Source organism: Pogona vitticeps, chromosome 2, assembly GCF_051106095.1.
Source record: "Pogona vitticeps strain Pit_001003342236 chromosome 2, PviZW2.1, whole genome shotgun sequence".
Lineage (NCBI taxonomy): Eukaryota > Metazoa > Chordata > Lepidosauria > Squamata > Agamidae > Pogona > Pogona vitticeps.
Genome location: NC_135784.1, coordinates 151,701,814 through 151,712,489, shown reverse-complemented (window position 1 = coordinate 151,712,489; position 10,676 = coordinate 151,701,814). Strand labels below are relative to the sequence as shown.

General features: G+C 46.9%; 1 protein-coding gene across 6 annotated transcripts in view; it reads left to right on the top strand.

The window, feature by feature from the left end:
- The first annotated feature begins 402 nt into the window (after positions 1–402).
- BAZ2A (bromodomain adjacent to zinc finger domain 2A) overlaps positions 403–10,676 on the top strand; it is a 70,769-nt gene continuing 60,495 nt past the window's right edge. For 3 of the 6 annotated variants that reach the window (XM_020784696.3, XM_020784753.3, XM_078384387.1), the window contains exon 1: positions 1,338–1,510. The gene's annotated coding sequence lies outside the window, so the exon portion shown is untranslated. Of the gene's footprint in view, positions 850–1,337; positions 1,511–10,676 lie in introns of those variants that run through there. The other 3 variants (XM_078384391.1, XM_078384388.1, XM_078384389.1) reach the window with 2 other exon arrangements.

The window sequence follows — 10,676 nt, the reverse complement described above, 5'->3', positions numbered from 1 at the left end:
ATGAACTTCGGACAATTATTTTTATTTTTTTATTTATTCTATTTCTATCCCGCCTATCTGGTCTAAGCCCTACTTCACCAATAGCTGGTTTCCAAGGTGTAGCCTGCATAGTTAAATAAGAAAACCCTCCAGAGAGTGTTCTTTTAAGTGCTAAGGGGCAGTATATATAAACAGTACACTTGGCTTTGTGAGGATAAAAGGAATGATGACTTTGTATGCCAATCTTAAGCTCCTTGGGGGAAACAGATCTGGAAGGAAGGAAGGAAGGAAGGAAGGAAGGAAGGAAGGAAGGAAGGAAAGAAAGAAAGAAAGAAAGAAAGAAAGAAAGAAAGAAAGAAAGAAAGAAAGAAAGAAAGAAAGAAAGAAAGAAAGAAAGAAAGAAAGAAAGAAAGAAAGAAAGAAAGAAAGAAAGAAAGAAAGAAAGAAAGATAGATGTTTTGGCTTGGCGTCCAGTTCCAACAGTGCCTTGCTGTTGGTCATCCCGGTTGGGGCTTCTGGGGTATCTAAGCAAGGTTTTATTTGTTGGTGTGGTTTTTGGGGCCACCCAGTCTTGACCCATCAGTTGAGAGTTGGCTTCTGGCCTTTCAGGATAAATGTTACACATCCGACGTTTGAAGACTGGGTCTTTCGGCCAGCCCCAAACTACATCTCTTTCATTTATGCCGCCCAGCTCCTACGCACGTTTCTCTCTTATATTCAGAGGGATTTACTTCCAGGCAAGGTAAGCGTGAGTAGCGTTTGCAGCCTGCGTTTCCCAGATATCTGGGGCGGGTCAGACGGGAATCCTGCCTTTCAGATCGGATCAGCTTTTGGCGAGATGTTGTCGCTCTTTCGACTCCGCGCTTCGAGGTACCCCCCCCCACCTCACCCTCCCCACTACCCACGAGGAGGCATCCGTCTTAATAACGCGTGAGATAGATTCTTAAGGGACAGAGGCCGGGGGCGGGGGAGATGATGGAAGTTTCCTATTGATGAATACGTCTCTCTGTCTCCCCCCCCCCCCCAATATCTCCCTTATTTGGCAGAGTGGATCCTTCTAGGTCCCCTTTTCGCCAACAGACGGGGAAAATGGGGCAGGCGGCTGAAGGTCACGGCTGCCCTCCCGCGCTCTCTCCCCCCCCCCCCTCCGCCGTCCCCTTTCCTGTTTTTTTTTTTTTTTTCGTTGCGTTGCCATCTCCCTGGCTGCTTGCGTGTGGCTGCAAATGGCTCCTGCATCTTTAAATAATTCATCGTTCTCTCTTGGCCTCGGCCGCCTCCTGCATGGGGCTGGGGAGGAGACAGCAACAGAAGAAGCGGCGGCGGCAGGATCAGCCGCCGCCGCCGCCGCCGCCCGACTCTGGTGACATCAGCACCAGGGCTTCGGCAGCCACCTGCTCCCCGCAGCCACAGAGCCACGGAAAGGGGAGCGGGAGCGAAAAAAAGAGGCGCCCTTCCCCTTTTTGCAGTCCGGCTCCCCTTCGCCCCACCCCCACCCTCCACCCCTCGGAAGAAGACCCTCCCCGGCCGCCAGGTAAGGGGGTAGAGATCACACGGGCGCTGGGGATGAGGGAACCCCAGAGGATCCTCCCCAGAGGGCGCAGCGGATCCGACCCAGGCGGAGGCCGGGAGTCCCTTGCTTTCCCCCTCGGAAGGCTGCGCGCTCCCCCACCTTCTCTCTTTCTCTTTCTGTCTCCCTTTCCTCTGCCTGCAGCTGCTGCCCTTCGGAGCCTCCCGGGTCCCAAAGGCAGAAGGGTTTTTGTTGTTGTGCTGTAGGTAGTTTTCGGCCTTCTATGACACTCTTTAAAGGAGACAGATCCGGTGACGTGAAGCGGGGGAACCCGTTTTTCCTCTCCGCTTTACGGAAGCGAGGGCTTCAAGCTTGAAAGTTGCTCCTTGTAAAAAAGTAAGGGCTGGTTTCCTGGATCCCAATTAGCAACGCACTTGACTAGAAACAATAAATTTGATTTAATTTCGAAAGCCAGTTTAGAATCGTGCTGCTTTAGTGGGTAAGAAAACGCTGTTTGGTATCTCTGGGTCCCCCACTTCCTTGAGGTAGAAAATGCTTCTGGAGAACAGATGTTACCTAGCAGTTAGAACAGGGAAAGACAGATGTTGCGGCTAAAAAGACAATAGTTGTTCGCTTGGTGCCTAATTTGGTGGGCACCTCTTTTTACTGTTTTTTTTTAATATGCCATCCACAGCCCTTTAGAAATCTGAACCAGAGTTTCATCATCTGTTAATAAGGAAGCAGCGCTGGTATGAGAACTAGAAGCTGACCCTTCTGTGGGTCTGGAAGGGAACCCTAAATATTGGGGCTCCCAGTGAGTTGGGGGGTGATGGATTAATGGTGGTGAGTTGGGGTGCCAGGGTGTCTATTGTCAAGTCTTTAACTCATGCTAAAAGGTGTATGTTGATCAGTTTCATGAGACTGTATTCTGACTTTCTATCTTGCTGCTTCCCCTTTTCCATTTTAACTTCCACTGCAAGTAAACACAAGCTGAAATATTTCCCCCCCACCCATGCCATGCTGGCTGGATAGCTCAGTGCGTTAGAGCCAGATATTGGGAGTTCAGTTCTCCACCTTTCATCCCAGAAGGGCCGTCCTGTGTGGCCTTGGGGGTCAAGCTGCCAGTCCCAGGATGACCCCTAGAAGAAGGCAATGGAAAACTGCTTCTGAATACTCTCTACCTAGAAACCCTTGAAAATGGTTGCTATGAGTCAGAACAGACTTTGATGGCACACAGTTATTATTATGCCATCAATGCTTGAGCAAATGCGTTTGCACAATTCATTAATGAATGAGTAAGCCTTTCAGCTCCAGGATTTTAACCGCCTTCCTGTAAGTCCCCTTCAGTGACCTCCTATAGCCTGGAAAAGGTGGGATTATATGAGAGGACTCTTTCAGCCTCTTCCTGGATGTGTCATTCATGTCATTTCACTTGCCCTCTCATTACACAATGGGACACAACCACTTGAAGCAGCCGTTAGGCAGCAGCTCCCAAATCCCCTTTCTCCAGAGCTGTCTGTGCGCCATATAGCCTGTTCTATACCTTCTCCACTAGCCTCCTGTTTTCAAATGCTGGACAAAGTCCCGTTAACCATGTTGAAGTGAAATCGAGCTACTGCTTCAGTTTATTTCTGGGACAGGGTGGTATGGAACACTTATCCTGTCCTTTGTTTCAGGCAGCAAAACATAATGGGACAACTCTGCGATTCTTAGTACAAATGGCCATGGCAGTGAGCCCCTTTTCTATCTTGGGTCCTAGCAACTGCTCCACTTTGCGAACTTTTTAAACTGCCTTTAAAAAAATAGGACTTGTTCCTATGTCCCTCATAACTACGCCACAAGCTTCCCTGAACTCTCAAAGCTGAACATCTCCAAGTTCACAGTTAGGTTGCTACTCATCAGATGCAGCTTATGTCATCTGTATAACCAACATTCTTGTATAGGATACCCATAGCAAATGGCATCCCAGCCATGCCATGAAGCAAAATACCCAAGGTATCAAGTCATCTTGTCCCCTGAGGCAGAAGATCCCCAAAGCACCTTGAATATCTCACTTACCTTGAAAGCCCTATTAGAGTCATTATAAATCTGTTCCAGCTTGATATCCCCTAATAACAAGATCAATTGGGGGACTTCAGAAAGTGCCAGGTGCTTGCCAGATGTGCAGTTAGGTACAAAACTGGCATGAGACTCATCAGTGAGGTGTAGCAAAAAAAAAAAAACATGCTTTTACTCATGTATAAATATTTAGTAGGATTCTGGCCAACATTACATTTTCACCCCCAAAGAACATTTGGGAATGGGTGGAAAATGCATGTTGGGAAATAGATCTATTTGATTATCTGCCTGCACAGTTGGAAGTTCAGACCATTATTTCTCTTCAAAACAGTGCAGTGGATTGTATATAACTTCACATCATGATTTGATTCTCTCTGAGGCTGTGAAGAAATTGGAGTGGAAAAACACACAAGCCTTCCAGCCAAACCACGGATAGAGTGCCAGGTCTTAACTAGCTCAGTGATGGTATGAACCATGACTTGGCCTGGGCTGAGTCAAAGTGGAAAAGCAGGCCTTTAAGCTGAATGTATTGGAGATTCTCTGCATCTCTATGGAAGAGCCATGTGAGAAATATTTCTTGGCAGGGCTTGAAGAATTTTAGAATGTTTCACCAGTCAGTCAAAAATTTCACCAGTCAGCATGAACAGACTATAGCCTTGCAATTTATTGGGATTGGGAATCACTGATTTATACCTTCAGACTTGGGTTGCTTTATTACCTGCATGCCTGTGGGGTCATGAAGCTTGTATTTTGAATGCCTTTCTTTTGAATGTGTCCAGCAAAAATAAAACTGAAAACAGAAGAGCCCGGCCTCTTAAGGAGCCAGGTCATTCAGTTGAAATTGGGAGCAGGGAATCTCCATTTTCTCCAGGATGGGACTACACTACATTCTCCTGCAGAGCTATATCTCTATGTACTGCTCGAATTCTCTTCTTGCGAGAAGAGGGCAGTTTTCCTTTTGCAATGGGAGGGGGGAGGGGAGGACTGCAGGATTAGAGATAGAGAGACAGGCAGAGGGGAAGGAGGCAGGCAGGGAGGGAGCTGTGACTCGTCCAGCAGTATTTTTCACTTGTCATAGACAAGTAGATGAGTGCATTTTTCAAGCCCTGCTTATTGGTCTAAGTATCTTATCCTCATCCTATTCATCCTATGCAGGTTTATGTGCAAGTAAACTGCATTCTGCATTACACAAATAATTGTGCAACAGCTCCCATGTTCAGATGTATAGCATGTTATGTAGAAAAAGATGTAGGTGTATTTCTGCAAGTATGCTGAAATGATGGGTGAGCATTGTTCTGTCTGAATAAATGCCAGTCTAGTAGCATTGCACCAAAATTCCATAAACCACCATTTAATATTAATAATCTTCAAACAAAAACAGTGTCTTGTGGCACTATAAAGATTAATATGTTTATTATAACAGAAATTAAGTTTATCCCAAATCAACATATATGCTACTGATTTTTAAACCAATGCTTTTTGAGTAACTGAGAAGTTGGAGTATATGATTTGTGTGTTGTGCCCCAACAAAGTTGCAACAAGTGCTGATGTTCCAATGACATGTGTTCCAACGATGCCTATAAATGTACAGCTTTTCAAAGGGCGAGGTGCCACCCGCTGGATCTACTCACAGCACGATGTTTACTTTATAGCTAGGACTACCTGATCTGGGCCTGATAAAGAAGTGGCATAAAGAGAGAAAGTGTGTAGGAATTTGCTAGAGGAGAAGGTGGGTAGGGAGAGATTAAGGGAGTTTGGAAGCTAGGCTTGGAGATGAAGTAACAGGAAAAGAGCTTGAGTCCAATGAATATATATGCTGTTATCTTTCTCAGAGGGAAGGTGGAGACATTAGTAATTTTCAAAGGCCAGAAATAGGGTGGGGTGGAGCGAAGGAACTGTTTCATGAAATTTGTTCAAGAGCTTAGTCTTGGAGCAAATCCTGCTCCAAGTTCAATTTTTTTGCTTGCCATTTGAATTCTACCACTCAATTTCTCTCTGTCTCTGTCTCTGTCTGTGTGTGTGTGTGTGTGTGTGTGTGTGTGTGTGTGTGTGTGTGCGCACATGCACGCAGAGAGATCCTTATGGGTTTGTGGCTGTGGTAGCAATGGAAGGAAAGTCGCACTATTCCTTCCTGCCATACCATTTAACATCAGTAGCTTTTACTATGTTAGTCCAACACTATGCATTTTTATCAGAGCCGAGAAACGTCACCATACTGGTTGGTGGATCCAGAGAGTTGTAGCCACAAAAAAGTACTACAGTACAGTATAATGTTTCTGAGGTCTTGATTTAATTGGAAGAGCAGTCCCACTGTGTTTAGCTGTGCTTACTCCCAGACTATGTGACATTTGCATGCAAGCAATGTAGATGGCACCTCAGATTACGAGAAGTCCAAAAAGCAAAAATGTATTTTGTTGTTGTTGTTTTTTGATATGTTGAGGCCTCTTAAAATTTGCATAGCTGAAGACTGGGGCATGACTTAATGTGGCCCTGCTCCTATGCAAATGTGTGAGCATCCAGGTAAATCTGTGAACACAACTGAACTAGTGTGTTGTAGTGGATAGGGTGCTGAATTTAGGACTCATGAGACCTGGGTTCAAAACCCTGCTTGGGAAGCTCACGGGGAGACTGTGGTAAATTGCTCCTTGACCATCTCAAAAACCCTATTAAGATCACCATTAACTGATAGTGCCTAAAGACAAATGAGGGCTCTTAAGATTTACAGTTTACCTCCTGAGTGTGACTTAATCCCATGTGAACGAGTGTCAGATTGCCAGTGTGGTATCGTGGTTACCCATAGTGGACTAGGAGTGGGACGAGACTGGGTCAAATCCCCACTAAGCCTTGGCTGACCTTGGGCCTCCCTTTCCCAACCCCCCCACCCCAGCGTGACCTACTTCACAGGCAAGGGCAAGAAATGGAGAGGACCATCACGTTTAACTCGGTATAACCTCGAGCTCCTTGAAGGAAAGAAAGGCTATAAAGAGTTGTTGCCTCAAACCCTCTCACAGGAGGACACCAATGGAGGGCACTAAACGACCCTCCTTCCCCACCCCCACCCCTTCTCTGTGCTCTTCTAGAGGGATTTGACTCCCGCTCACTATAAGGAGTCATGATTCCGAACAGATTGACCCGAACTTCAAAATAGCTCATTTTTTAATGTATTGCACGCTGCAAGGGCTAATTTAACCGGACTATCTTCACTGGTGGCGGGGGCAGGCACTTGGGCTCGCCGTCTCCTCAGCCCTCGCGGCGTGCGTGACTCAGAAGCAGGCGGAGAAGGGGGATCGTTTTGGCGGAAGGCCTTGTAGAGGGAAGGAGGGAGGGGGAGAGGCAGGCAGGCTGGCTGGCTGGCTGGCTGCTGTGCTGGGCCCGGCGGCCGCCGCTGTGAGCTGAAGGGGAAAAGGGGCGGCTGGGTCCCAGCAGCTGGGCGAGAGGCGGGGCAGCCTCACCCAAGGCAAAACCATCTGTCTGTCTTTTCTCTCTCCTCCTCCCGCTCTCTCCTTGCGGGCTTGCTCGTCCGCCCGCACCTTGCAGCAGTGTCGTGCCACAAGCACAGTCCGTCATGGCCTCTGGGTGTGTGTGTGTGTTTCTGGGTTGGTCTCTCTCTCACACACACACGGGGTGGGGTGGGGTGGGGAAAGAGATGCGGAGTTTTGAAGCCGCTGGAGAAGGGAGAGGAACCAACCGAGGGCTGTCCTCCAGCCTCCCTCCTTTTAGCAGTCTCGTCGCCCGCTCCTCTTCCCCCCCCCCCCAGGAAGCGAGCTCGGCGGTATTTCCTTCCCTCCTCCTTTTTTTCCCTGGGAACACGCACTGCACCTAAAGGGCTCGTTTGGAGGCTTGAGGATTTATTCCTCGCCAGCCCGACTCGCGACCCGACTGGGATCCCGGCTCCTTATCCCTCCCCCTCCCCCGCCGCCAGCAACGCAGAAGCAGCCCTTTCTCTTCCTCCTCTTCCCGCTTTTCTTTTCTCGGCCCTCCTGGAGGGAGCCGGAGGACAAGAAAGAGTGCCGAGCCTTGTGTCCCTGCAGAGAAGGGCGTTTGGCTGGTCGCTCTGCAGAGCCTACCGACGCTGCAGCGTGGGCGGCTGGCGAAGCGCTCGCCTCAAGACTCCCTCAAGGAAGGAGTCCCTGGGCAGCCCAAGGCAGGAGGAACCCATCCAAAACGAGGCGAAGTCACCGGCCTTTGGAGTGCCTGAGGAGCCCATTCCTTTTTAAATCCACCAGACAGCTTCGTTTCACTTTGGGTTCAGATGCACTTCTATGTCTACTTGAGTGACTTTTAACCCAAATCAGGCCAGAATGATCTGTAGAATGGGTATAGCAATCCTTTCCTACAGGGAGGAATTTTGAGAATGAATGTTATGAAGAGCCTATTCCGCTCTATCCCCATCCCAGCATTCAGAGAGAAGCTTTTCCTGAAAAGCGCCCTTGCATCTTCACAAGGGTACTACCAATCTGTGCTCAAAGTGTTCTACATTCATGGTTTTAGCAATCCTTGGTGGCAATTTTGTAGTATTACTGAATAGTAATACTTTCTACACTTAGCTCCTTCACCGGAAAGAGAGGAATAATAATGATAATGCTGTGATAATGCTCCATATACTCAGTAATGGGATACCCAGTGTGGTTTAGTGGATAGAGTGAAGGTCTAGGACTAATTTTGAATCCTCACTCAACTGTGGAAACTCACCCGGGGTGTGGAACTGGTAAAACCACTCCATAAATATCTTGCGTACCTTGAAAACCCCATTAGAGTTGCTGTAAGTCAGTTCTGACTTGAAGGCACACAGCAACAACAGTGCTCATTGTATTGAGTACAGTATTATCTCTGCATTATTATTTCTCTCAGATGCGGGTTCTGGGGTGTAGAGAACAGCAGTTTGGCTAAGGCCACCTACGAAGGTTCATAGCTCTGGGTAAGATTTGACCCAGATACATCATTTTCCACTGTCTCATATATATATTGCATTACTTTAGCAGACAAAGGAAGCCTTAGCCTCTGGAAGGTCCAAGTAAGTTGCTGCAAATCCCAGAACTGAATCCAAGTCACTACTTTTGAGCCCTCTGACCCTAGGTTTGTCTTTCCTAGCAGGCAAAAATGCAGGCCAAGAGGGGCGAGAGAACGCTTTGCAAAATGCAAAAAAATAAAATAAAGAATTAAAAACCCACACCAACTCTTCTGTTCATTTAGCATCTCATGGAAGCATGTCATATCTTGTCCAAACGCCAGGTGCTAGGTTAATGCTGCTCTTCATCCTTTCCTGTGGTTTGTTTCTGGTGTCTTTTGACACTCTTTAACAAGGCAGCTGCTGTTGAGCAAATAGATTTGATGCACACCCCTGTCTAGAAGTTGATTCATCCCCTGGCAAGGCTGCTGATGAGCCATGCCAACCTAGAGCATTCCAAAAGCCCTTCCTTGGTCAACTGGTTTTCATTGTGTATGTTTATGAATGGATGAACTTGATTTCTTATGACCAGCTTGCTGCACTAGTTCCTTTAATTTTTAAAACAGAGATATAAGGCCATACTGCTGGCATGATCAAGGTTGTGGAGTGCTACCGCTCCTCTTCTTGTGTTCCCTAGTCCATTAGCCATCACTTTGGAGTATCCGAACCATTGCCCTCTCTCTCTCTTTTTTCCCCCCCGAACCATTGCCCTCTCTTGATAGAGCTGTCTTGGCCAGTCCAGTGCACCCCCAACAATGCATTGTTATGCAGTGTCACTACCCCATTTTTCAAACATTTATATTTGTTTACAAATCACCAAAATACAATATCCAGTTTTCCTTTACAGCCAAGTCCAATCAGCTGAAGGAGGCTGATGGCAACACAATGGCTTTGGATTATCTTTGAGTTGAACCTAATTTTGTTGCTACAGAGTGGTCTTAGAATTTTTGGATTCTGTCAGATCTGATGGAAGCTGGTGTATCAACTAAAGAAAGCAGAGCAAAGAGATGAAATCCTGCTTGTTTCAAAACCCAGATCTCCATTTTGGATTAGAAAGGATGCATTCTCCATGGTTTGTTTCAGTTTCAATTGATCGTATTTGTATCATGCCTTTCCTCTAAAAAACTATGGCAGTTCTCAGTTTATCATCACAACTCTTACAAGGTAGGCTAGGCAGAAAACGATGACATGCTAAAGGCCACCTAGTGAGCATGATGACAAAGTAAGGAATCCAGCCAGTCCAATACTTTTACCTGCTGCAGCACCCTCTTTATCCCAGGTATCATCTCAGCAATCTTCACAACATGGAGCTGTTGAGAAATAGTGCCTTCCCAGTTCTGAAGCAATTACAGTACTTTTTTGCGTTATTCTTATTTCTCTAGAACTAGCAGCCTACTGGGAACTCTCTCAGACATAGACACACAAAAAAGGCAAAGTACACTTTTCTACAAACCTAAATAGGGATTGATTTCTATCTTAATGCTAGAGAGACAGATACAAGGAGGTAGCTAGCCTAATAATTTGTGAAAACTGGTTGTCTTGTAGTCGCCATCCTTTTGAATAACTTGGCTGGTCGTAAGGTTGGGGGGGGGGAATACATCTGTTTTGCTCTGCAAGCCAGCCAGCCTCCCAGATGTGTCCCATCCCCCATCCTATGGTAGATCATGCACAAAGATTCCTGCCGCTTTCCCTATAACCTACTTTTGCCTCTAGCAAACAAGACAGGCAGAAAGTGCTGTTTCCACTTGTTGGGTTAAAAGGATGGAGACGCATGCTGCTTTTCCTTAATGGCTGTCTTGTGTATCCCAGCACCCCCTGCAGGGAGTCAAATTCAGGAAGTGCTGGTCAGGCGGGGGATTAGCTGCAAGTAGTGCTTGGCTCTAGGCTGGAAAATGAGCCACCCTATTACACTGATAAAACTGAAAAACCAGAGTGGATAGAGAGGAAGTAGACAGACACTGATGTCACCTGGAAAGGTCTTCCTAACCTGGGTGGCAGAAACTCCCTTATTTTCCTGTCTGCAAGATCACTAGAGAGCATGCAACTGGGAATTCAGTGTCAGCTGTGTGTAAGTGCACAAAGACACATGCACCTTCACTATCAGCAGTGTCCTAGTATCTGTGGGTACCAAGAATGAGATATGTCATATAATATTAATTGTTAGCATCAGGCCCTTCTGTAAAT